Consider the following 27,963-nt stretch of genomic DNA (forward strand, 5'->3'; position numbering starts at 1 on the left):
TTCTCCTTTTACAGATGAGGAAACTGAAGTGTAAAGAGGTTTAGTAACTTTCAGTAAAAGGTGGTGTTGTGTCCAGATCTTGCCTGGCTCCAAATGTTGTGGTCTTGGGATTCCTCCCTCCTTAATCTTGAGAAGTGCAAAGTGCTCTTTGGGAGGCATTAGGAGAGATTGAGAGGTCTGATACTGGTGTTCTTGGGGACTCAGGAAATTCTAACTGTAGAACCAACTGGCCCTGTGCTGTGTGTGTGTGTGCACAAGTGTGTGCGTGTGTGTACGTGCCCGCACACGCCTATCCAAAGAGCATGGCCTGCCTTGAAGCAGGTGTCCCACTAGTTTGTCACCCCAGTGAGGAATGAGGAGGCACAAGGTGTAGAAGATACAAAAGAGAACGTGGGTAGGACAGGGGAAGGGCCCTGTGTACTTGAAATACATCTCTGCCTCCTTTTGTATAACTTATTGTACATCACAGGTACAGAATATAAACTCCAATCTTGGTCGTGCTGCATACTTCCTGGGAAAATCACTTCCCTTCTCTGCGTACCCATTAACAAATCTTTAGTACGCAGAAAGCAACGGAACCCAACATATGGTAGTGTTGAGGATTTAATGTGATTATATATAACATTCTTGCCAAGTACTGTAATATTCATGATGAGTATTTTAGAATAATTAATTGTACCACAGGAATTAATACACTCAGCAGAAAAGTGTGGTGCTTATGGTATTTTAAATATTTAAAGCACATCATTATTTTATTTTTATTACCATTAATTTTTTAATTGGATATTCGAGGTTGAGACTGTAGAAATCAGTGGGTATTTCTCATTTTCATCAGTAGGTGGAGCTCATGTTGTGTTTAAATTTTGAAAAAAAAATTTAGAAAGCCATACATATTCATATTTTCTATTTTTACCAGACAGAGTAAGAAAAAAAACCTTTAAAAAGGCCATTGTCTGCGCCATGGGGAGATAATTAGGGTATGTAAAACAGCTGATACAGTAATTAATAAGAGCAGCGACTCATGCACGTAGAAAGGCTTTACTGCAAAACCGTGGGAGAGTAATTGACCTCACTGGCTGGGGAAAAAGTCCTGCGTTCACACACAGCAGGGGAAGGCTGTGTTCTGTCCTAGGCGGATTTAGAACGAGACCAGGGAATCCTGAGCTGTGCTTCCGAGCCACACGGAGCTCCGCTCTGCAAGGGCGGGGCTCACGGTCTGTTCTAGTCCTCATTCCCAGGCCTCAGGCAAAAGCCAGCGCACAGTATATGCTCAGTAAACATGGATGGAGTGAATGGATGAGCCACACAGACATAGTCCTGAAGTGCAGGTCTCTGTTTCCTCACAAACCCTTGGTTACTCTGGAGCCTCTGGGGTTGTCTCCGTCTGATGGTGGGACCTGGAGGCCCCCTCATCCTGCTTGGGTGCTGTTTGCCCTTTGTGTGAAGTGAGCCATGGCCGTACTGTGCCTGGTGTGGACGCTGTGTGGAGACACCGCCTGTCAGGAGGGGATGAATGTGTGTGGGCAGAAGCAGGCAAGCCCAGCCTCTTTGGATAGGCAGCGGGAGTTCTGAGCGGGGAGAAGACTGGGGGGTTCTGTCATTTGGATCTTATCTCTAATGTACTCTGCATCTGACTCACTTTCTAGGGTGAGTGGGGTCCCTCAGAGAGTCTGTTACTGGAAGCACAAGCTTCTTCTAACTCTTGTGGGTGTGGCAGACGGTGGCCACGGAGGAGTCTCAGAGATTAGCTCTCCTTGAGGAGAATGTGCCGCTGGAGCAGAACTGACTGACAGCTGGCCACCCAGGAGCTCAGACGCTGCACCTCCCCTGCTGCTTCCCCGTAGTGACCAAGTGTGGCAGGTGTCCTGCCCACTAAGAGCCTCAGGAGCAGCTGGCTCTCAACTCCCCTCTGTCCAGATTGAGCCCTTCTCAAGACTGCAGCCTGGGGCCCTTCCTGCCTGGCCTTCCTTCCCATCTCCTGCCAGGGTCTGCAGTCCTGTCTGCCTGAGGGCCCTTCTGGCATCTCTGCTCCTTTCCTGAGTCCTCCCCTGGAAGTGACTCTCTAGTGCGTGTAAGCCGGTCTCCCTGCCGCTGCCTAAAGCACCTAGGAAGTAACTGGCTACTGGGATTAAGTCCTAGACTCTGTGTTTGATCCATTGTCTGTCTTGGGGAACATGTGCGTTGGCGTTCCTCTTTATTCATGTGCCGAAAGTAAAAATAATGCTCCAAACACCCACTACTTAAACAAAAGGGGATTTATCATTCAACCCAAGGACCCAGGTCACAGTGAGAGTGTCTGATCATCACAACTAGGACCTGTGCCAGGCAGCTTTTGCTTGGTGGAGCTGAAACCTGGGAGTCTCGGGTTAATGACCCAAATGTGCATTTCTCACCCACATTCCATGCTAGCTCTCAGCATTCCAGGGTCCAGGCTGAAGCAGCAGGGAACATGCCCATCCTATGACTAAAGGGGAAGAACGGCAGCAACACAGTGGTGGAACCCAGCTGTTGTTGCTAGAGGTTCTCCTGGGGATGGCACAGGGTATCAGTGTTTGCATTTCACTGGATGAGGCAGGACACAAGACACAGAGTCAGTCCTGATGACGACCGACAGAAAAGTGGGCCCTTCCCCCCCGAGGAAGCTCTGCCTGTAAGTCACCTAGCTGTAGGCTGGGATGGATAAACCTCTCGCCCACAGGACAGTGAATAGTGAGGAGCAGTAACACAATGTGCAGTTGAGGTTTTTTTTTATGGATTTTGTACTTGCAAATTTGTGTATTTGCTAAAACTCATCTGTAATCCTAAAATCAATACTCATGTGCTTTCCTGATCATTTGCATACACGCACAGAACAGAGAAAATTTGACTTTTCCCATGTGCACGTTCCCCGCTGAGGGTCAACAAGCAAAACTCAGCCTCTTTGCTCAGCTCTTGCGTTGAAATGAATGGAGGATGGAGACCACAGAGGGCTGTGCACTACAGTAGGGGCTGTGGATGGGTATAGATTCTAAATGTCCATCTGTTAACGTGCTGACCTCAGGAAACCTTTCCTCACTCAACTCTTCCTGACCTTGTTCCTGTTTTATAGAATAAACAGAGTAGAATGTAAGAGGGTGTCCCTTTTTGAATTCAAGGTTAGAATCTATGTGAGATATGTTTGTGTGTTTATTATTAGTAAGTTTGCATTGCTAAAGTATATACCAGTGGCAACTGACTTATAAAGAGTAAAAGTTTACTTAGCTCATGGTTCCAGAGGGTTCAGTCCAAGATTGGGTGGCTCCATTGCTTTGGGCATCTGGTAAGGGTGCTGGATGGCAATGGCAGAGAGAATGCATCAGAGGAAATTCTCACATCAATAGGCAGAAAGCAGAGAAAATCTAAAAACCGGGGTGAGGGTCCCATGGTGCGTTATGAGGACATGCCTCCAGTGACATAGGGATTTCTCACTAAGCCCTAACCCTTAAGATTCCAATATCTCCAGTTACACCCTGCTAGGGACCAAGCCTAGGCAAATAGACCTTTAAGGGACATCTGTTATCAAAGCTATAACACCTATCTCTGTTTCTGTCTCTCCAAAGATATAGCTGTTTTGCATACAGACATAGATATGTGTGTGCATGTCTTATCTTTATACAGACACAGGTATGTGTTCATGTGTGTGCATTTCCTCCAGGAATGAAGATTTAGTATTTGCTAATTCTGTGTTTACAGTAACTTTACAGAACATAGCTCCCTTGAACAGTGAGAATCAACTGTATCTTAGGCTCACCAGAGAGCCCTAGAAAGAGCAGCTGTCTTTATCACCAGTGACCCAATGGAGAAATAACACAAATGCCTAAGTTATGGAGAATAAATGCTGCCTTTGTTACTGATGAGGATAGGTGGAGTCTGCGGTCTAGGCACCCAATGGGCTTCCTATTCCCCACCCACGGTCTAGTCTCATGGTGAGTTTTTCTCAGCAGAGCAGATGCACTTTCTCAAGTTACTGCTGCTAGAGATCTGGGAGGAAGGGGGAGAAAAGGACTAGCGATCCTAACTCAACACTTTTGGTGGATTATCTCCTCTCTATGGGAAAGTTGGGCCAAGGATTACTGTAGAAGGTCTAGGAAGTACATTCTGGCAAAGAGCCAGAAATGTTCAGGGAAGAATTGCTCCTTAGGGACAGCTGATGTAGGGGAGGGACATTCCCACCCAACAGAACAGGGCAGGTCCAAATGGCAGAGGGCTTTGTGGACAAGCTCCAGCTTCTCTTCTGTCTTTGCTGAGGGCTCACTGCTGTTCTGGTCTCTGATCTCCAACATGCAATCAAGAAAAGAGAATCAAGGTCCCATGACTTTCTCTGGCTAGTTTCCCCTTATAGATTGTATAAAATTGCATGCCTCAGGCTGCAAATAAAAATCACTTCTGGCTTCCTAGCTCTCAGTTGACCTGTGATGGAGTTCTCCCCTCAGTGGTTTGCAGGAGGAAGGAGACATACCAGGTGTTGATTAGACCTCAGGCAACAGGGAAAGCTGACTTTGGCTTCTACCACTATCACCTCAGCAGTCTCATGTGCCATCCGGGAAGTGGGGCACGAAGATTGACAAGTGCCATCCAAAGAGTAGGCAGGGGAACAATTGATCTTTGTTCTTTATCTTTTTCTCAGAAATCTTGGTAGCTTTTCAAGGCTAAGAACTAGAGCTGTTTCCTTGGAGACAAAGGCTTACTTACTAGGGCAAAGGTGGGGCACACACTTGGAGACATACACACGGTGAACTCCCAGTGTCTGTGTGTGTGTGTGTGTGTGTGTGTGTGTGTGTGTGTGAGTGCCTCATGGCTGCCGTGACAGAGCACCACCTGCAAGTGGCTTATGGGGAAGAGATTTGTTGTTTTATGGTTTGGAGGCTGGAAGTAGGCAATCAGGATGCTGGCAGGACGTGAAGACTGCAGCACAGAAAGTCTCCTTGCCTCCTCTTGACATTGGTGGCTGCTGGCAATCCTTGGTGTCCTTGGCTTATAGGTCCATCACTGCAACCTCTGCCTCTGTCTTCACAAGGCATTTTCTGTGAATCTGTGTTCAAATCTATCTCCTTGTAAATGAATCAGTATTGGATGAGGGCCCATCCTAATCAACTGTGATACTGTCTTAATTTGATACATCTGTCAAGACCCAATTTATTTCTAAAAATGACCACACTCACAAATCCTAGGTGCACATGAGCTTTTGGGTAGCACAATGCACAGCAATGTGAGGGTGTCCATGTGGAATTCATCTAAAGCCAGGCTTAACACGCTTCCATTACTCTCTGCCTCCCCATTACTGCTTTATCTCCAGAGCTTTAAGTGTTTACAAATACTTCTGTATCCTTTATTTCACCCAATTCTACCAATAACTCAAAACTATTACTTTTCCCATTGATAGAATAAAACTAAGGCTCAGACAGGGGAAGTTGCTTTGCAAAGGACACAGTCTGTGTATGCAGGGACAGGACGGTGTGATTCTTTCTTCACTCTACACAGTCCCTGTAGCTTAGATAAAATAAGCAAGCAAGAAGCAAGCAAGCAAGCAAACAAACAAACCTCCAAAAACCAGCATGATTCTCCTTCCCAGACCTCTTCTTTCACTAATGAAGGAAAAAGGGCCCCCTTTGTTTTGCAACGTAAAGTTGTTCAGCCATCTTCCCTTCCTAGTCAGTCAATTAACCAGCCATCCAATCTGTCAAATAATATTGACTACTGTTGTGTTTGAAGCAGCCTGCTAGGCCCTGGAGGGAGGGAAGAGCTAAAGAAATGGTTTCAGGCTTCATGGATTCTCCAGTCTAGCAACAAAGGAGGCCAACTCGCAAACAAATGCACAATGACAGCAAAGGATCTGGTTTAGACAGCACGGGAACATCACGATCCTTGCACAGATGTGAGGGCTTTGGCCCGCCATGGTGAGTTTCTATCCTACGGCTGGTGTGCTATGCAGTTCATCTTCACATCTCTCAGGTGAGAGAGGATGAGCGACGTCAGGAGGGAGCAACCCGCATCCAGCTCAGATTTGGAGACCTGTGCACGGTCACGCAGTGACTCTGGAGCCTGCTGGCTGAGGTCACTGTCTGTTTCAGGGTATCATGGGACTGCTCTCCCATGAAACCAGCTGGTTCTCCAGCCTCCAAACCCCACACGTCCCACCCAGGCTCCCCACTCATTTCCAAACACTAGCAGATTTTAGATGACTGCTCTCATTCAGGGTGGAAGGCTCCCCAAGCCTGAGGGAAAGAAACAGGGTGCTTGGAACTGAAGCGATCTATTTTCAGCCGGGTGCATCAGGGCTGGGACCTTTTGTGTGGGGGCACCGAGTGGCAGAGGGAATCCGTGTGCCTGCTGCTGGGGGCAGTTCACGACTTTACACTTGGGTGGGGATAGGGCCTTGGAGTTTTCACAAATGAGAGAAAATGACTAAGAACAACTTTGAACTTTTATGTGCATTTTATACTAATGTCTCAATCTCTGACATCCTGGGAAGTGGTGGGTGTATGTGTGTGCTTAGGTGTGTTGAATGCATGTGCCAAAGTGTGAGAAAACATTGCCTTTGGAACTTTCCTGTGTGAACTATGCAGGGAAATGGATTCAGAGTCATGTAACAGGGGTGCAGCAGCAGCCTACTGTGTCCTCAGCACTCTGCAGGATACGTGTCTTTATGTCATATTTGGGATTCTATCTGGATGCTTCCATAGTTCAGTGAAGGGGGAAATATACTTCCCCCTTCACAGATGAGAAAATCAAGCCCAAAGATTTGGTGAGAGGCTTCGCATCCACTCTGCTCATTGCTCTCTCCCTGTGTGATGCCTGTAGTGGATGCTCACCTCTCCCCAGGCTCAAGGCCTCACTCCCTTTATTCCGAGTGACTCCTACCCAGGGACTGGTGAACATGCACTGCACTTTTCTCAGTCCACTCATTGCTGAGGTTTAGCATATACAGAAAGTGCAGGAATCACAGGTGCATATAACTTGGTGAATTTTTACGAAAGGATGCACCTGTCACCAGTACACAGAACCACCAGTGCCCCAGATGAGCCTATGGTGTCTTGTTCTGGTCACTAGCTCCTCCTCTCATCCACCAGTGGTATCCATGACCCCAGCTTCCAGCCCCAGAGCTTAATGTCCAACTGTAGAGGGAGGGAAAGTACTTTATTATGTATTATGGTTGCTCTTTATTTTCATCACATGCAGAGTATTTCATTCTATGTATATACCACTGTTAACCTGTCCATCTTACTCACTTCGGCTGTTCCTAGTTTCTGGGTAACAGCTATCTGTGTTTTAGCTCTAATAAAAGTTCTTTAGGTGAAGATGAAGTATCTGATGAAAGGAAAGCATGCCTTGCTCCTTGGAGAAATCACTTCTGTGGTGCCATACAAGTGAAGCCCCGTGTTTTCTATGTCGAGTGCAGTGCATGGAAGTTGGGGGAAGAAGGTGGATGAGTGGGAGGATCCTGTGGGCTCTTGGAGGAACAGAGCACCACAGTGGGTGAACCCAAGGGGAGGCCGCATCCTGGGAGCACAGGTGTGGACTGCGGCTTGGGGCTCAGTGGACGGTGCTGGGTCTTCATCTGATGGGAAGGAGGGACCTGTGGATGGCTTTGGAGCTTCAGAGCATGATTAGTGCTTTTTTTGTTAATTTTTTTATAAGGGAAATTAAACTGTCTGTGGTTGCTTTGGTGATCCAGGGGGAAATGACAGACATCAGGGAGCCAGGGTACAAGGTGCTGCACTAGCTCACTGGTGTGTTAATGAGGTGGTCAGTGGGAAGGAAAAGACCTCTGGGTGGAATGTGGGGAAGAAACAACTCAAAAAAGAGGCTGAGGGGCTGGGGATTTAGCTCAGCGGCAAAAGCGCCTGCCTGGCAAGCGCAAGGTCGTGAGTTCGGTTCCCGGTACCGGAGAAGAACCAAAAAAAAGAGGCTGGGACATCATGCATGCAGGATCGTGCATGCAGCCCTGAGGACTGGAGCTGGCACAGGAAGGGTAGAGGGCAGGGGGGCGGAATTGAGGGAAGGAGGGGAGCAAGGAGGCTGCCACCCAGCGGTTTCTATTTCCTCCCTGATGCTAAGTGGAAGGGAGTTCAGGGGAGGAGAACCGAAGAGGCAGGATGGAGTATAAAACGGGATTCAGAGCAAAACACAAAGAAGTACGGGCCCTTGGGTAGAAGACTGAGAAGCCCAGAGCAAATCCAAACTGTTTGCAATCATTGACTTACAAAACATCGGCTTCCTTTCTAGTCTTTCTGATTTCTCATTTGCAGCACTGTTAATGTGAAATGTCCTGTTCCTTTTTATCCTGACTGTTGGCAGAGTGGGTGTCGCTGGGTTCGCGCTGTGTCGGTTTTATTGTTCTTTTCAAATAACCAGCTTTTGTTGTCCTGTTTGGTGTTTTGGTTTCCAATTTACTAACTTTTCCTCTTGTCCTTATTATATATTTTCTACTTTTTATTCTGCTGTTCTTTCCCTAAGTGTGCGCAAGCTTAGCTCATTAGCTTTCAATCTTTCTTCTTTTCTAATAGAATATTAAAGGCTATACTTTCCTTCTACGCACTGCTGTAGGTAAGTTCTGCAAGTTTAATGCAGTGTTTTTGTTATAATTTCACTCTAAACATTTTCTAATTTCCATTCTGATTCATTCTTTGATCTTTAGAAATATATTTTAAAGTGTCTGCAGAAAGCCCACAGTTGTCTTTGCAAAATTTTTGTTGTCTTAAAAACAATATGATTTAACTATGACAAAATGTTCATGTTTCATTTGCTATAGGTAGTGCTGGGTATTAGGTATTCATAATATGTTTTATGTTTTCCTATGAGAAATAACAAAATAATTTAAAAAATTGAACAGAAAAAGCCAAATATGATTTTCTTTGCTTTTGGTCTTGAAATGACTTTTATTTTACCCAAGAGTGTGTGGTCAGTATGATCATCTCTCTTTTTATAATACTACCAAACACTGATGGTCACCATCTAGATCAGGTCTCAACAAACTATGGAGGTCTATGAGTTAATCACTGCTGATTTTTCTAAATAAAGTTTTATTGGAACACAGTGTGTACTCTATGGCTGATTTTGAGCTACAGTGGCAGGCATCACTGAGACCCTTTGGGCTGTGAAGCCTAAAATGTTCTCTGGACGTTAAGAAAGTCTCTTGACTCTTGGAAGAGATCCCCTCTCTTAATAGGGCTGCAGAATGGTGAAGCCATATTCCTCCTCTTATAGTTTTAATGGTAAGGCCTTCTTCATTTAACAGATGGGCTCTTTGATAACAAGAAATTTTCCTTGTTAATTATTTGATTATGCTGACAGATTGTTCACATAGGAAGGGCAGGGTAAACACTTGTATTTTTTCCTCTTTTATTTATATGTTTTTTTTAAAGAATTGATTTCCTTAAAATATCTAAAAATTCACCATTTAAAAACTAGTGCTATGACATATATTTCATTTCACCTCATTGCAGTTATTTGCTCCTATACTTCGCTAATAGATTTTATGTGTTTTGATGTTGTAAATATTTATTTCCTGTGCTTCCATCCATTGCAGTCACCCTTCCTGATGCTCAAAGTGTCCCTACTTTGGTCACTCTTCATGGTGGCTCCTGGTTCTTAGGGAAAGCTCCCTAGTCTCTGATAAATTCTTTGAACATATCTTTCCCCAGACCTGACCCTCATTTTGTCTTCAACTGGAAAGTTAAGCCTACATTTATCTTGGATACTGATATATTTGAATTCGGTCCTTTCTCCATATTTTGTACTTTCTATGTATCTGTTTTTGGTTCTTTCCTATTTAGTCATCCCCATTTATCTGAGGTTTTGCTTTCTGAGGTTTTAGTTACCCATGGTTAAACATGATCTGAAATATTAAATGGATGAATTCCATAAATAAGCAAGTCCTAAGTTTTAAGTCACATGCTCTTCTGAGTAGTGTGATGAAACCTTGCACCATCATGATCCGTCTCACTTGGGGTGTAAACCTTCCCTTTGTCCAAAGAATGTGGGCTGTATGTGTGACCTGCCCACCAGCCATTTAGAAACCATCTCATTTATCAGATCCACTGGAGACTCCAGCCAGCACCCAGCCTCCAGAAATGCATTTTCCATCCCTGCTTTCATTAACCCACAGTGGACGCCCTCTTCTCCACAGATTTTATGAACCACCACTTCAGCCTCACTTGACTTAGCAATTTGGAAAACTTCCTGGATTCAGCCTCTTGCAGAAAAGCCCACATAGCCCTTTCTTGGCTCAGAGTCAGAGCTGCTGTCTTTCTCCTCTCTACCTTGCTGTAAGATTTAAGGATTCAATTCACTCTTCTGGTATGTTACGGTTTGTCTAGATATCTCCCCAAAGCCTCATGCAGTCATGGGGAGGGCTTCTAGAGTTTGTGATTGATCCATGGTCTAATGCTGGGATTAAGGGTGTGAGTGCTACACCTGCTCTAGGGTGGGGGGCCTGCATATAATATAAGGGAGGAAAGGAGGTTTGCTCTCTGTTACTGTCTTGTTGCTTTTGGTATCTTCTACTGCCATGAATGGTTGCTCCTCTACCACACCACCCTGCCTTGGTGCCAGCTGCTTATGGACTGAAACCTCCACAAACTGTGAGCTAAATAAACCTTTCCCCCTTTGACTTTGGCTGTCAGGTATCTTATCTCATCAACAAGAAAAGTAACTAAGACATGGTGCTTCATGCCTGCCACACCCTATCAGTTTCTTGGGTCCTCCTCCTAAGGATGTAGGGAGGTTGAGCAAGTGGGGAAAGTTTGGAGGTTTCATCATGGGTGGGGCTCTATGTCTCAGCCTTACAGAAGGGTGTCACCATGTAGTACATCTAGAGACAGGATCTAGGCCTTGGGCTTCCAACCTTGGCAAAGGATGCTGAAGCTAGTCTTCAGGTGGTCTCAGATGGTGAGCTCATCAGAAAAATCATGTGGAGGACAGCTAGGTACCTAAGACTCCTTCGGTCCTCATGTGGCCTCAAATAGGGGCCTGAGAAGAAAATCCCAGTGGGGTCTGGGATTGAGTTCCTTGCCACCAAGTAGGGCAGTGTCTTAAAGCAGATTAAAATTTGATATAGGAATGTGAAATTTCTTATATGTCATGGTTACAATGTCTGTAATATATATTTAATTACTTCAGTACACAGTGTGATTTGATGTATATACAAATTAGTTTAAACCACAACCTAGGTGTAGCAAGTTATCAATAAATCAGAAAGTCATATCCCAGGAGAGGACTGCAAATAATCTAACCAGAAAGCTTACATTCTAGAAATGGCTATGATAATTTCTTTTGCTGCCTTTTCTTTTATTAGTGCCAGGGACTTTGCTAATTCATGCAATGAGTTAAGAAATAGATTTCCATTGGTGACATTGATGTGTTATTAATTGGCATAATATGTGTAGAAAAGGACTCATAATGGCAAAATTATTGCCTTTTACAGTATATTCACCGAGTTAAATGTTTTAGAGAAAATCCTCAAACTTATAAGGATGAGGTCGAAGAATGTAGAAAGCCCTGGGGTCTGTACCATTAGGACTGGAGTACAGTGCTTGACGTGTAACAGGTCCTCGCAGCTGGGCTGCAGAATCTGGTTGCCTGATGCCACTTAGAAGAACAAGCTAGGCCTGAGGATGTAGCTCAGCTGTAGAGTGCTTGCCTACCATGCATGAGGCACTAGGTTCAATTCCTAGTTCTGACTTTTGTAATATTATCTTTATTTTGGCAGGCAAAATAGCTATATAATGGACAGAGACCTGGGATTTCATTTTTTTTTAAAAGCAGGATCTCATTGTGTAGTATTAGGCTGGCCTTGAGCTCGCTATGTAGCCCAGGCTGGTCTCGAACTCATGGTGATCCTCCTGTGTCAACTTCGCAAATGCTGGGATTATAGGCATGCAACACCACACCTGGCTCATTGGGATTATAGATCAAATTGCATGGATGGCTTCTGCTTTTGTACTAATGGATACTTGTCTAATAAATCATTACATGTGAGGCACTGAAATAGCAAAACATTCTAGAGTAGCAGAACTGAGAGAGAGAGAGAGAGAGAGAGAGAGAGAGAGAGAATATCCTTATCCCTTGGTTCTATAACTAATACCCAGGACTGTATTTTATAAGACTTTATAAGACTGTGATTTATTTTACTTTTTATTTTAAGGGAGAAAAAACAATAAAAACAATACAGAATTTCAAAACAAGATAATAGGAAATTAACAATGGTTATCATATTGCGTACTGTTATCTGCAAAGTAGTTGCTCAGATTACCAGATACAGTCGTGCAAAATTGATCAAACAATATAGCACTAACTGTTCCTTTCAATGAACTTATAGAAATTAGTAGTACAATTATCTTAGCTTCATGGAGACCACTACATAGTGGCTCTGAGCAGGATTTAAATTAACCAATTGGCTTTCCATGTTTACTTGTGAGTCTGGCCAAGTGTGGTAACGCGACCCATCCCAGAGAAGTCTGCAGGAGCTGTGGGGAGAGCTCTCTTTTCTTTGTAAGAAGCAGGGCAGCCTGGAATGGGTTCACCCCAAGAGAGGGGCCTATGCCTTGGATGTTTTCATTTCTTCTGGAAAAATACCCAGAAGGGGAAGAGCTGGGTCAAATGGCACCTCTAATCCTAGTTTTTTGAGGTATCTTCACAGTGATTGTACCAGTCTACATTCCCACCAACAATGGGGATGGGTTCCTTTTTCCCCACAGCCCTTCCAGCATTTGTTATTCGTTGATTTCTTGATGATAGCCATTCTTTCTAAGATGGAATCTCAGTGTTGTTTTAATTTGCATTTCTCAAATGACCAATGATCTTGAACATTTTTTCATATATTTATTTGATATTTGTATTTCTTTATCTGAGAAGTGTGTATTTATCTCAGATGCCCATTTCTGGATTGAATATTTGAATTTTGGAGGTCTGATTTTAAAAAATTCTTTATATATTCTAGATATAAGTCCTTTGTCTGAGGGATAGATGGATAAAATTTTTTCTAATTCGTGGGTTTTCTTTTTCACTCTGTTGTAATGTGCAAAAACTTTTCAATAACATGAGATCCTGGTTGTTGATTCTTTGAAGTATTTCCTGTGCAGTTTGATTTTTGTTCATGAACTCTCTGCCTATCCCTATGTCTTCAAGATTTCTACCTACTTTCTTTTCCAGTAGATTTAGTGTTTCTATTTTAATATTTAGATCTTTAATCCATTTTGACTTTAATTTGGTGCATGGTGATAGACATGGGTTTAGTTTTATTGTTTAGTGTGTGGAAAGCCAATTTTTTCCAGCACCATTTATTAAAGAAGCTATCTTTATTCCAGTGAACATTTGGCCCCTTTATCAAAGATAAGGTAGTTGGTTGTGTTTGTAGTTGTGTCTCCATCTTCTAATCTGTTCGACTGATCCTCAGGTTTGTTTGTTGGACAGTACCATGCTGATTTTATCACAGTAGATTTGTAGTACAATTTCAAGTCAGGGATTGTGATGCCGCCTGCTTTGTCTTTGTTGACCAGGATTGCCTTTGCTGTTCTAGGTCTTTTCTGGTTCCAGATGAATCTTAGAAATGTTTTCTCTAGATCTGTGAGGTATGCTAATAGTATTTTGATTGGTATTGCATTAAATCTGTGTAATAGTTTTGGGAATATGGACATTTTTACAATGTTGATTCTTCTTATTCATGAGCAAGGAATAGCTTTCCATTTTCTGAAATCTTCATTTGCTTTTTTCAGAGTATTGTAATTTTCAATGTATAGATCCTTTACTTTCTTTGTGAGAGTGATTCCTAAGTATTTTTTTTTTTTTTGGATGCTAGTGTAAAGGGTGTGGTTTCCTTAATTTCTCTTTCAGTGTGTTGGTTGTTTGGAATGCTATTGATTTTTAAATGTTGATTTTGTATCCAGCTATGCTACTATATTTGCTTATTAATTCTAGGAGTCTTTGGGTGGAGTTTTTGGGGTCTTCTATGTAGAGTATTATGTCATCTATGAATAATGAAAATTTCACTTTTTCTTTCCTATCTTTATTCCTTTTATTTTTCTCTCTTTTCTAGTTGCTTTGGCTAATGTTTCCAGAACTGTATTGAAAAAGAGTGGAGATAGTGGATATACTTGTCTTGCTCTTGATTTTAGAGTGAAAGTTTTCAGTTTTTGTTGATTTAATGTGATATTGGCTGTTGATTTGTCATAGATGGCTTTTACCAGATTGAGATAAAGACCATCCATTCTGATTTTTTGTAAGTTTTTTTATTTATCATGAATGACTGTTGGTCTTTGTCAAAATCTTTTTCTGCACCTATTGAGATAATCATGTGATTTTTATCTTTGGCTCTGTTGATATGGGGTATTACATTTATTGATTTTCATACATTGAACCATCCCTACATCCCTGGGATGAATCCCACTTGGTCATGTTGTATAATCTTCTTGATGTTACTGCATTCTGTTTGCTAGTATTTTATTGAGGATTTTTGCTTCTATGTTCCTGAGGGAGATTGGCCTGTAGTTCTCTGTTTTGGTGGGTCTTTCTCTGGTTTTGGTGTCAGGGTAATACTTGCCTCCAGAAATGAATGAGGGAGAATTGCTTCTCTTTCAGTTTCATTGAAGAGTTTGAGAAGAACTGGGATTAAATCTTCTGTAAATTTCTTGTAGAATTCAGCAGTGAATCCATCAGGGCCTTGGCTTTTCTTTGTCAGTAAGTTTCTAAAACTGTTAACTAATATGGGGTTATTCAGAATTTTTATTCTTGATACAGTTTTGGTAATTCATACATATCTAGGAATCTGCCTGTTTCTTTTGTTTTCTATCCTATGAGAGTAAAGATTTTTGAAGTAGGTATTGATGATCTTCCAAATTTCCATAGGACCTATAGTGATTTCCACCTTTTCATTCCTTATTGCATGAATTTGAGTTTTTTTCTTTCCTTTTTTAAAAATAAGATTGGCTAGGAGTTTATCAGTTTTATTTATTTTTTCAAAGGACCAACTGCCTGATTCATTAATTCTTTGTATTGTTTTCTTCATCTCAGTTGTGTTAATTTCTGCTCTGATCTTTCTAATTTCTTCCCTTCTTTGAGCTTTGGGCTGGACTTGCTCTTCTTTTTGCTTGAGGTGCAGCATTAGGTTTTTTATTTGTGCTCATTCCATTTTCTGATGTAAGAGTTCACCGCTATAAGTTTTTCTCTGAGGACTGCTTTCATTGCATCCCACAGATTCCAGTATATTGTATTTTCACCTTCATTTGATTGTAGATATTGTTTAATTTCTTCTTTAATTTCATCTGTGACCCATTGGTTGTTCAGGAGGGTGTTATTTCATTTCCATGTGTTTATGGAGTTTTTGCAGTTTCTTTTGTTATTAATTTCCAATTTCATTGCACTATGGTCCGATGATATGCATGGGATAATTTCAATTCCTTTTCATTTATTTAAGCATGTGGGCTAGTATATAGTTTACTTTAGAGAACATCCTGTGTGCAGCTGAAAAGAATATGTATTCTGATGTTCAGTGGAACATTCTGTAAATGTCTACTAAGTCCATTTGTTCACACATTTGGTTTAGTTCTGTTATTTCTTTGCTGATTTTTGTCTACTTGATCTATCTCTTTGTTACAATGGGATGTTAAGTACCCCCATTACAATTGTGTTATTGGTTATTTGATTGTTCATGTCTATTAATATTTGTCTTATATACTTGGGTGGTCTTCTATTTGGCACACATGTCCCCTGTTTGGTGCATATGTATTTATAATTGTTATCTCTTTTTCTTTCAGGTTTCCCCCTAACAAGTATATAGTGATTTTCTTTATCTCTTTTGATCACTATTAGTTTGAAGTTCATAGTGTCTGCAAATAGAATAGCTACCCCTGATATTTTTCTGGGTTCTTTTTGCATGTAGAATTGTTTTCTTTCCCTTGACTTTCAGTCTATGAATTTCCTTTTGAGTTAAATGCATTTCTTGTATACAGCATATTGCTGGATTTTGTTTCTTGATCCACTCTGCCAGTCTGTTTCTGTTGATTGGTGAATTGAGGCCATTTACATTAATGGTTATTGCTGTTATGTACTGGCTTATCTTTGTAATGTTATTTTCCCACTGTTGGTTCTGTAATTTTCCTCTGTTTAATTGCTTGCCCTGCTTGGTAGTTCTTTTCTATTGTTGTTCTTGGAATTGTGGTCCTTTTTATCTCTTTCTAGAGCATCTTTGAGTACTCTTTGTAGGGGTGGTTTGGTGTCATGAATTTCTTCAGTTGCTTTTTGTTATGGAAGTGTCTTATTTCTCCATTAATTTTGCAAGATAGTTTTGCAGGGTACATCAATCTGGGTTGAAAATTGTTTTCTTTCAAGACTTAAAATACTGCACTCCAAGTTCTTCTTAACTTGATGGTTTGTGTTGAGAAATCTGCTGTGATTCTGATGGGCTTTCCTTTACAGGTGATCTATTTCTTTTCTCTAACAGCTTTTAATTTTTAATTTTAATTTTTTTGGTTTTTCTCCGGTACCGGGAACTGAACTCACAACCTTGTGCTTGCCAGGCAGGAGCTTTTGCCGCTGAGCTAAATCCCCAGCCCCTCTAACAGCTTTTACTATTCTGTTCTTTTGCTGAATTTCTGGGATCTTATATTATTATGTGTCTGGGTATAAATTTATTTTGGTTAAGGCTAATTGGATTTCTATATGCCTCCCATAATGTATGTCAGATTCTTTTTCTCTGCTTGGGAAATTTTCTATTACTTCTGCAAATAGTCTTTTCATGTCATTTGTGTTGACTCCTGCTTTTTCCTTGACACCTATCCATCTTATATTGGTCTTGTTTGTGTCATCTTGCAACTGTTGAATTGTCATTTCCTGGTTCCTTGTTACTTTTAAGAAATCTTTGCTTTCATAGTTGCTAGCAGCAATATTGTCTTCAAGGTGTGAAAGTCTATCTTCAGTTTTGTTCAAATAGTTTTTCTAACATTCAGTTGAATTTTTAATTTCCAGTACATGTCTTTGAATCTGCTTAATGCATTCAAATTCTTTCCTACATTGTTCCTTCAAAATTTCCATCATTTTTCTATGTTCCTCTACTTTTAATCTATCTTTTCTTTAGATGTGTTCAGCAATTCTTCAATTATGTTTGTCAGTTCTTTTTTTGTAACTGAGAGATGATTTCTAATATGATTTCTTATATAGCCTAATGGAGTTGTTTTTTAACTTCAGTTGTTATCATTTCAAAATTTCAGGTGTGTGACTTCCAATCTCTTCTATGCTGATGTCTCCTATACTTGTTCTGGGTGGGCTGGACAGCTGAGATTGCATTTTGCTCCTTTGTCCTGCCATTATTTTGTTTTCTGAGATGAACCTTGTGAATTTTGGTAGTAAGTAGCTATATCACCAATATCAAGGTCTCTCTAGGAAAAGTCTGCTCTTTAGTGATATCTTCTGTATATTGGAGATTCATGATTTGTGTCTGTCCCAAGATCCCGCTTTCCTAATTAATTGAGAGTGGGATGTTGGTTTCTGTTTTGTTCTGTCCTCAGTCTTGAGGTCTGGGGCTGTGGTGAGGTTATTACTCCAGAGCTTCTCAATATTGTTACCCAAGGGAGAACAAATGATTACAACAGATATGACATCCTAGCTACAGTAGTACAATTAGCAATAATGATAGGATTAAGCAAAATTTAGAAGTTGACAAACTGTGGTAACTATTGATTTTATAGTTTAGACCATAGGAGCAAAGTCTACAGTTATATGACAGAGCCAATCATAAATTAGGAGTTTGTTTTCAAAGTTTTCCCCCTTGTTATAATGAATTTGTCCTGGGTTCCTCTTGCTGAGCTGGTTGCCTGGCCCTGGGCACTTTCTGCCATGTAGGGGGTGGGTAGGTCAGGCCCCTGGATTCCTCTGGCTGAGCTGTTTGCTGAGTTCCAGGTGCTTCCCACACTGGCTGCCCTTTCTGTGATATAGGAGGATGAGGTTCCTCTGGCCAAGTCAGTTGCTGAGAAGACTAATTTATAAGGAAGAGAAATTTATTTTATCATAGTTCTTAAGTTTGAGATGTTCAAATTTCAGGTGCCAGAATTTGATCCCTGGTGAGGGCATTCTTGCTGTGTCCTCATGTGGGAAAAGGAAGAACAAATAAGGCAAATTCCCTCCATAAAGCCCCCTTCTGAGAACATCTAACCCCATTTATAAGAGTGGAGCCCTCATGTGTCAGTCATTTCTTCAAGTGCATTCCTCCCAATATTGTCACATCACATTGGAATTAAAGTTCCACATGTATCTTAAAGCTGACAAAAAATATGCAAACTATAATTTGTTTTAATATCTATCTATTAACTTATTTTAAGGAACTAGTTTGCAGAACTGTGGAAGCTGTAAAGCTCCATGTTATGATTTTTGTCTGGGTGTTTCCCCCAAATCCTCATGTGGTCATGCTGTGAGCCTTTAGAGTTTGATTGATTATGGGTGTGAGAGATACACCTGCACTGGGGTGGATAGTTTGCATACAATGTGGGGGAGGGGAGAGGCTTCTTGCTGCCATTCCTGCCCTTTAGCTCTTGTTGCTTTGCTGTTCTGCTGCCATGAACTGTTGCCCTCTGCCATGTGGACTCTGCCTTAGAGACAGCTGAGCATGGACTGAAACCTCCACAAACTGTGAGCTAAATAAACCTTTCCTTCCTTAATTCTGGGAGTCAGGTATTTTGTCTCAGCACTGAGAGAAAAGTAACCAAGACACCCAAACTCATTAGTCAAGTTGACAGGCTGGAGGCCCAGAGAACAGCTGATATTACAGCTTGAGTCAAGAGGCCATCTCTGAGCAGAACACTCTCTTCCTCATAGGACCTTAGTCTTTTTTCTCTTAAGTGCTTACCCTGATTGATGGAACCCATTCACATTATGGTGGGTACTGTAATGTATGCAGAGTCTACTGATGCAAATGCTTATCCCATTTGAAAAACACCTGCACAACAATGTATGGACTAATGTTTGGTCAAATGTCTGGGTGCCACAGCTTGCCCAGGTCAACATATAAAAAATTAGTCATCAGACACAGAAGGAAAGCCCCTAGGGCTGGGAGTTCCAGGGAGAAATGGCAGACTGGACTGGACTGGACTGGAAGTGCTGGCCCCAGGAGGAGCCCATGGCTGTTGTGAACTGCAAAAACAATGTGTGTTTTTCTCCAAGGTGACTCCTCCCACACAGTAGGCAACAACCATAGAGGGTATTCAGTACAGTGCCTGCCATATTGCCAGAGAGTTCTTATCAAGCACGATTGTAGGAGGGGATTGATTATTTAAGACTGAGACTCAGAACAACTAAAAAAATAACTTCACCTTAGTGTTCCAAGTATAACTGTCTTACAGTGACTGGGTGAGAGATAGCTACTGGAGAAAGGAATGGGAAAGATGTGAACTAGACATAAAACCCCTGAGAGTTTAGGCTCAGGTCAGGAAGTACACAGATCCTATACTCCACGGTGAAAAGCCAGTCTAGTTTGTGTCACATTCAGAAACTGCTTAGGTCTGAAAGTGCTAGCATTAAGTAAAATAAGCTGCTTGAAGATTTTCCCTGCTGCCTACATCCAGCACAGATATGAAGTCTGATTGCTTTACCCATCTACCAATGTGAGCAAGGAGAATGCCTCCCCAAACTCCCAACTCCCCCAAAACTGATCCATAGGGCATGGAGAGGGAGGAAACCATAAGCCACACAACCAAATTTCTTGAAAGGATGACAGAGGGCATGAAATAACAAATCAATAAGGTACTTGGCAAACTCAAAGAAGCTATAATCAAACAGATAATGGATGTGCTAAATGAAGCGATCATGAAGTTCACAGAACATGCAAATAAAATGCTAGCTGAGCTAAACAAAATACAAAATGTGAATGACAAATTTATCAAAGATGTAGAGTCCATGAGGCTTCAAACAGAAATTAAGGAACATAAAATTTCAATTGAAATTATAGGCAGCAGAAGTGACCAAAGCAGGGACAGAGTGTCAGAACTAGAAGACAGGGCTGCTATAAGAGGTCAATTATTCAGAGATACTCTAAAAACAACAAGAGAGGGGCACAAGAGCCTGCTTGGCAAGTGCAAGGTCCTGAGTTTGATTCCCAGTACCAGAAAAAAAAAAAAACCCAAAAAACAAACAAACAAAAAAAAACACAAAAGAGTATGAAAAAGGGATCCAATAGCTGCTAGATAATGCAAAGAAGATGAATATAAAACTATTTTAAATTAGTGAAGTTATCAGAAGACAATACAAATGGCATAGAATATCTATTTACAGAAATAATAGAAAAATTTCCAAACATAATAGAGGAATCAAACATATAGATAAGTGAGGCATATAGGACCCCAAATAACCACAATGAAAAGACACATCATAGTCAAAATCCCAGGGCGCTGGGAATTTAGCTCAGAGGCACAGCTCCTGCCTGGCAAGTGTGAGGTCATGAGTTCAATTCCTGGTACCAGGAAAAAAAACAAAACAAAAAAAACCCAAATCCCAGAAGCCCAATACAGGGATAGAATCCTAAAAGCTGTTAGAGAAAAGCAGTGAGTCATTTATAAAGGAAAACCATTAGAATTACATCAGACTTCTCAAAATAACCCTTAAAAGGCAGGAAACCTGGAAATGTTTCAAGCCCCAAAAAAGACAATTGAAAACCCAGGCTTCTATATTCTGCAAAAGTACCTTTCAAAATTGATGGATGAATATGGTATTTCCATGATGAAGAGCACCTTAAGAAATTTATCTTTTTTTGAGACAGAGTCTTGCTATATAGTACAGGCTGGCCTTGAACTCACTTTGTAGCCCAGGTTAGCCTCAAACTCCTGGAAATCCTCTTGCCTCAGCCTTCTAAGTGCTGGGATCACAGGCATGTGCCACTATGCCTATCCACTATGCCTATGACCATTCTACCAGCACTCTAAAAATTCTCAATGATATTCTAGAAAGAGATAATGAAGCCAACAATGCCAAAAAGTCCAATATAGTGAATACACCAGGCAAGATCAACAACTAAGTGGGTGTTCAACAACTAAAGTTTAGAGACCAAAACTAGAAAGATAACTGGGCTAAGAGGACAATCAAGGTCAGTGAGGACCTAAGACATGAGGTAACCTTTCTATGAGATCCCACAACTTTTGTGAGTTATTCAACCTCCTGAGTAGGGAGATTGTTGGACCCCCAGAGGACAAAAGCAAGAATTAACACTGTACAGTGTGCCAAAGGAGGGTCACCAAGAGGGAAAAATCTCCCATGCTTTCACAGAAAGTGATTGGTTTAGCAAGGCCATGACCCATCCTGACAGCTGACACAGACAGAGGAGTTTAGAGGGTCTATACATGGTTCCAAAGTAGTACCTGAGGAGACTTAATGGACCTTGATAGACAGCAAGAAGTTAATATTAATTAACACAGGTCTCACTTTTACTTGGTCTTAAACACCCAGCAGAAAAGTAGAGCCAAAAAATATATAAAAACAATGCATAGTAATAAGCTAGATATAAAAAGTGGAACCAATTGTTGACCCCTCTGCTAGTTTCCAGCTACACTAGTAGCTGACAACTGTTATGGGGCATTAAGAAAACCACAGTAAAATCTATGAATGTTCTACAGGAATCTTTAAATTCTTTAGTTAGAATTGTCCTTTAAAACCACAAAATTCTCTATGTTCTTACAGCTAAAACTGGAGAAAGACTTATAACAATATAACAGACTCACAGATAACCTCTATCAGCAGAAGAGTTTATGAGCCAGCTAGCTATAGTCACTATTCCAATCCCTAAGGAACAATCTCTAGACTTGGTTCTTTCCTCAACCTGCCTTTTCATTCTAGTGCTCATGTTTTGATTACACATGCTCTAATTTCTCAAAAAATTTGTTTATTCTTGTCTAGAGGCTGCCAAACTCCAAGTGACCATGCAGATGTAACCCATAAGAAATGTGCTAAACTCCTTTTACTGAGATGCACCAGATCAGTGTTGCAAAGAGAGTTTATAAGTGGCTAAGCCACAACATGACATTCACCTGAGGCCCATTAGATTAGCTGTCTGGAGAAGGCCCCTGACCACAGTCACCCCCTACACTGACCCTTCTTAGCTTCAAATAGCTAGGTGAAAACTATACCTGTTCATCTCTAACCTCAGTTAGAGGTTTCTTCACAGGGAGGAATATTATAGACAGCTAAGTTAGGTAAAAATATTGTAGGCAGTCAGACAGGCCTGGGCCCTGGGAAAGTCAGTGCAGAAGACAACTGTGGCTGGAGGCATAGTCACTGAAGGCCAGGCTTCAAGGAAAGAGGAACAACTACACTCATTTACTTCCCCTAGGGATGAACAGGAGTGATTGATATTCTAAATAGGCACCATTCACCTTGGGATGGAGGACCAAACCTCCTTAACCCACACCTTCCAGGAAAGTCTTCGCCCATCCCATGTATGCTTGCTATGAGACTTGCTTTCCAATTTGATCCCCATTTAATCAATATTACCCAGCAACTATACTTGCAATCTTATTGGTTGACCATAATTTTGTCCCACCTCACATCCACCTTGTGACTTCACATTGCATCAGTCTTCCCTAAGTGACTATAGTTGTGACTTAAATAGTTGACTAATTTTGTCCCACCTTGAACCCACCTCACTTCATGCCTTTGCTCAATAAAGCACCTTTGAGAAACAGGGTCAGTGGGCAACTGACTTTCCAGGCCACTTTATCTCTTTCTTAGACAGAAGCTTTCCTTCTTTTCAATAAATTCTTCCTACTCTAAAATAATGCTGGCATGGCTGTGGTGAAAAAGGAGTCAACCTTCATTGTTGGTGGGAATGCAAACTAGTACAACCATTATAGAAATCAGTATGGATACGTCTCAGAGAACTGAAATTAGATAGTCCATCTGACTCAGCTATCCCCCTGCTAGGTATCTTCCCCAAAGAGCTTACTACATCATACTACAGTGATATATGCATCCCAACATTTATAGTGGTATAATTGGTAGCTAAATCCTAGAAGCTGCCTGTACACCCATCAACAGATGATTGGATAAAGAAAATCTATATATAATGGAATACTACTTGGCTATAAAGAATTTCAGACTTGGGACATTTGTAGGAAAATAGATGCACCTGGAAAATATAATTTTAAGTGAAATAAACTAGACACACAAGCTTAAATAACACATGGTATCTCTCTTTTGAGTGAGCCAAAGTACAAACAAACAAAATGATAAAGGGAAGATAGAAAGGTACAAGGGGATGTATCTCTTATAACAAGAAATGATCCAAGGGAAAAAGTGTAAAGAGTGAAGAGGAGGGGAAACGGAAATAAGAAAAATAAAGATGTCAAGTACAGGAACCTAATAACCCTAATTAATGTAAATATTATGTGCCATAACAGGAACTAAGACAAATAATACCAACAGGAAAATGGGATAGGGAACTGGAGGAGGAGGGAGCAGAGGGGAGAGAGGAAAAAAAGAAAGAAGCATGTTATAATATGTACATGTATCCATTCCCCAAGATGATTGTGAGCTACAGGAAATGCAAACATACATAAATAAAATAAAAATTTGAAACAAAACAAAACAACAAAAGCCCAGATCCCAATGGATTCATTGCCAAATTCTACAAGAACTTTAGCAAAGATCTAATGCCAATACTCCTCAAAATCTTTCATGAAATTAAAAGGGAAGAAGTACTCCCAAATCATTCTTGGAAGCTAGCATTATCCAGATTCCTAAACTGGAAAAGGACCCAACCAAAAAAGAGAACTACAGGCTAATCTCTTTAATGGACATAAATGCAAAATTCCTCAACAAGATACTTGCAAACAGTGTGAAACAGATCATCAAGAAGATCATACACCATAACCAAGAAGGATAATACCAGGGATGCAGGGATGGTTCCACATGCACAAATCAATAAAAGTAATACATTACCTAAATAAAAGCAAGGACAGAAATCATCTGACCATTTCAACTGATGCAGAAAAAGCCTTTGACAAAGTCCAACATCTATTCATGATAAAAACCCTGAAGGAAATAGGTATAGAAAGACCTTATTTCAATCTAATAAAAGCCACTTATGACAATTCAATGGCCAGCATTATATGGAATAGGAAAAAGCAGAAAGCTTTCCTTCTAAAATCAAGAACAAGACAAAGATGTTCACTATCACTATTCCTGTTCAACATAGTCCTCAAAACATTAACCAGAGCAATCAGGCCAGAGCAAGAAATAAAATAGATGCATATAGAAAAATAAGTTGAATTATTGTTATATACAGTTTATATGAAACTCTACATAGAATCCCCCCAAATTCCACCAAAATACTCCTAGAATTAATAACCAAATTCAGCAATATATCAGGATATAATTTCAATACACAAAGATAAGTTAGTTTCCATACACAAATAATGAATTCACCAAGAAAGAAATTAGGATTCAATACCATTCAAAATAGCATCAAAAAATTAAATACTTAGGAATTAATCTAACCAAGGAAGTAAAAGAACTATACAGTGAAAGCTATAGCACTCTGACAAAGGAGCTTGAAGGGGACGTCTGAAAATGGACAGATATTGCTGCTCCTGGATAGGCAGAACCAATACAGTAAAAATGCTTATGCTTCCAAAGTTGATATATCCATTTAAAGCAATCCCAACTGATGTACTGTCAGCATATCTGATGGAACTAGGGAAAACAATCTCAAAATTCATATGAAACCAGAACAGACCTAGAACAGCAAAAGTAATCCTGGGCAACAAAAGAAAAGCACAAAGCATGACAGTCATGGACTTCAAGTCATATTACAAAGCTACAATGATATAAAAGGACAATATGGGCAAAAACTGAGACATATGGATTAACAGAACAGAATAGAGGATGCAGAAACAGCCCTAGGCACATTCAACTACTTGATCTTTGACAAAAAACCCGAAACATATGCTGGGGGAAAGGTAGCATCTTTGTCAAAGGATCTGGGAAAACTGGCTAGCCACATACAGAAGATTGAATCTAATCCCATATCTCTCACCATGTGCTAAGCTAAAATCAAGATGGATTAAACATCCAAATGTTAAGACTGAAACATTAGCCTCCTGGAAGAGAATATAGGTAAAACTCTAGATGACATAGATGTTGACAAGGATTTTCTGAACAGAACCTTAATTGCACAAGAAATAATACCAAGAATCAACAAATGGAGTCACATCAAATAAAAAGCTTCTGTGCAGTGAAGGAAACAACCAACAGAGTGAAGAGACACCTAGAGAATGGGAAAAAATTATACCAGCTATTCCTTGGACTGAGGACTAATATCTAGAATACATAAAAACTAAAAAAAATAGACCTTCCAAAATAAAAGACCCAGTCAAAACTGCGTAACTGAAATAAACAGACATTGCACAGAAGAAGAAATACAGGTCACCAGTAAATGCATGAAAAAACGGTCAAAACTGCTGGCCATTACAAAAATGCCAATTGAAACAACACTGATATTTCATCTCACACCAGAAAGAATGACCATCATCCAGAAATTAAATGCTTATGAGGTTGCAGGGGAAGAGGAACACTTCTACACTGTTGGTGGGAGTGTAAACTGGAATATCATTATGGAAATCAGCATGGAGATTCCTCAAAAACTAAAAGTAGGAATTCCATCGACCCAGATAGTCCCCTTCTAAGTATCTTCCCATAAGAGTCAAAGACATCATATTACACGGATACATGCATATGCATGTTTATAGCATCACAATTCACAATAGCTAAATCTTGGAATCAGTCTATATGTCCATCAGTAGATGAACAGATAAAATGTGGTATTTACACACAATGGAGTACTACCTTCCCATAAAGAAGGATAAACTTGAGTCATTCATGGGAAAATGGATGCACTTTGAGACTATAATGTTAAGTGAAATAAATCGGACACACAAGCTTAAATCTTGCATGATCTCTTTTATATGAGAAACCAAAACTATAAATAAAGACAAAATAAAAGATAGATAATAGAAAATAGGAAGATAGGTCTTTTGCAAAAGGGAGGTGGGCCAAGAGATGGAGGGAGGGGAAAGAAGGGGGATAAAAAGAATAAAAGAGGGTGAAGATGTGTTATGTGCATGTACCAGCTCCACAAGGAGTATGATCACTATGGACTGCAAGAGTGTATTAATAAAAACATAAAAATAGAAAAGACCCAAACTATAGTGACAGAAGGTACAGTCCCTGCTTAGCTCCTTTCTTGAAGAGCAGGCAGGTGCTGGAAGCACCATCTCTGCTCTTCCTTAACTTTCTCGCTAATGCCCGAGACTTTCTTGCTCTCTGGCTCTTTGTGTCTCATCTTCCTATTGTGAGTTGCAGTGCTTCCGTAGGACGACCTGTGTTGTTTAAGATTTGCAAAATGTCTGTGTTTATAAACATATTTTTTCAGGGCCACTAAGCAGTCATGTTTATTAAATACCTCCTCTTAACATGACTGGTTTGAAGTTACGAACGAGGTCTATGTACCTTAATTTCATAGCACAAGATTTGATAACATGAGATTCAATACATCGACCTCCTCCAGAAGAATGTCAGACTATCCTAGATCCTGCTTTAAATATATATATTAGTCTTAGAAAAATATTAACCATTGTCTTATAGAAACGAAGCAAAGATAAGTAAAAAACAATTATCAGTCATCATAAGCATGTTCTGGAATGAGTTGTATTTTCATGTAATTTGGTAGTGAACTTGTAGGAGAGCAGCTTCACCCGCCTTCTCCTTTCACTTTGATCAGTTCTGACCCACTCGTATTCACCGGAAGGAACCCAAGAGTTGAGCATACCTGAACGGGCTTGCAGCGAGTCAGGTAGTGACAGTTTGCTACACCCAGGTGAGGTAGTGAAGCGTGTGCGCATGCTCAAACATGATCACCATGTCACCGAATCGCCACCACAACTCTGTATGTGCCATCATCTTATTCTTCAGTTTAAAACCTATGGGTCTGCTCCTTGTGACTTGCCCAAGGTTATGTAGCTTGGACGTGGCCAGGCAAACTCCCAGCCCCATGGCACCAGGTGGCTTTTTGTACCGATGAACAAAGAAAGGGGCCCAGGCACTTGTCACAGTCACAAAGGATCAAAAAAGAAAAAAGAAAAAGGTGGTGCTGGGCTGCCTCTGCCTGGGAATTGCTTGGTGTGCCCCTGTTCGCTCTCCTGATGTGCTGGAAGCTTTCCTATGTTGGCTGTGAATGGTGCTGACTTTGGGTAGCTTTCAAGTCTCCAGGGATAGAACTCATGCAGGCCGATATTGTAAAACCCAGTGAGGTGATTCCAATGTGCCGACTGGCTTGAGAACCAAACTTTCCCCATACAAGGCCAGACGGCAAATGCCTTGGCCATACAGGGTGTGCAGTCACTGCCTCCTTTGGGAAGACTCCCAATGATTGCAGGCAAACTAGGGAGCACACTATAGCCTGATACAAGCCTACAGACAGAAACGGAATGTCAATAATTTTACTCATGTGTCACAGAGTAATATTGTTAATTTTATTTTCCCCCTAGTGATTTAAAAATACAAAAACCATTCTTAGCTTGTGGGTCACTTCAAAACAGGCATGAGCAGGACTTGGCAAACGAGCCATATTTGGTGGCATCTCTTTTGCTGCCTCCATCAAAATTTCGCCGTCTCGTCTCATTCCTCAGCATTTTATTCATTTCCAGATGTTAATTACAGTTTTTCATAAAACAGTCTGCTCTGGTAACTCAGGACATCAGCTTCCTCTGAAAATGCGCATTTTAACTGAGTCTTCTGCTGAGAAGCCCTTCCTCAAAGAATAACGGTCGACTTTCCCTTTGGGGTTGAAGAAGTTCAGGATGTGCCACCCAAAGTGTGCCACTTTGGAATACTGATTAGTGTGAGCCCAAGGCACTTGAAAAGTGGCAGATGCAGGCAGAGCCTTTCTCTGAAGTCCCCTCATCTGCCTGAGCTCAG

This window comes from Chinchilla lanigera, unplaced genomic scaffold (assembly GCF_000276665.1).
Source record: "Chinchilla lanigera isolate Chin_1 unplaced genomic scaffold, ChiLan1.0 scaffold00060, whole genome shotgun sequence".
NCBI lineage: Eukaryota > Metazoa > Chordata > Mammalia > Rodentia > Chinchillidae > Chinchilla > Chinchilla lanigera.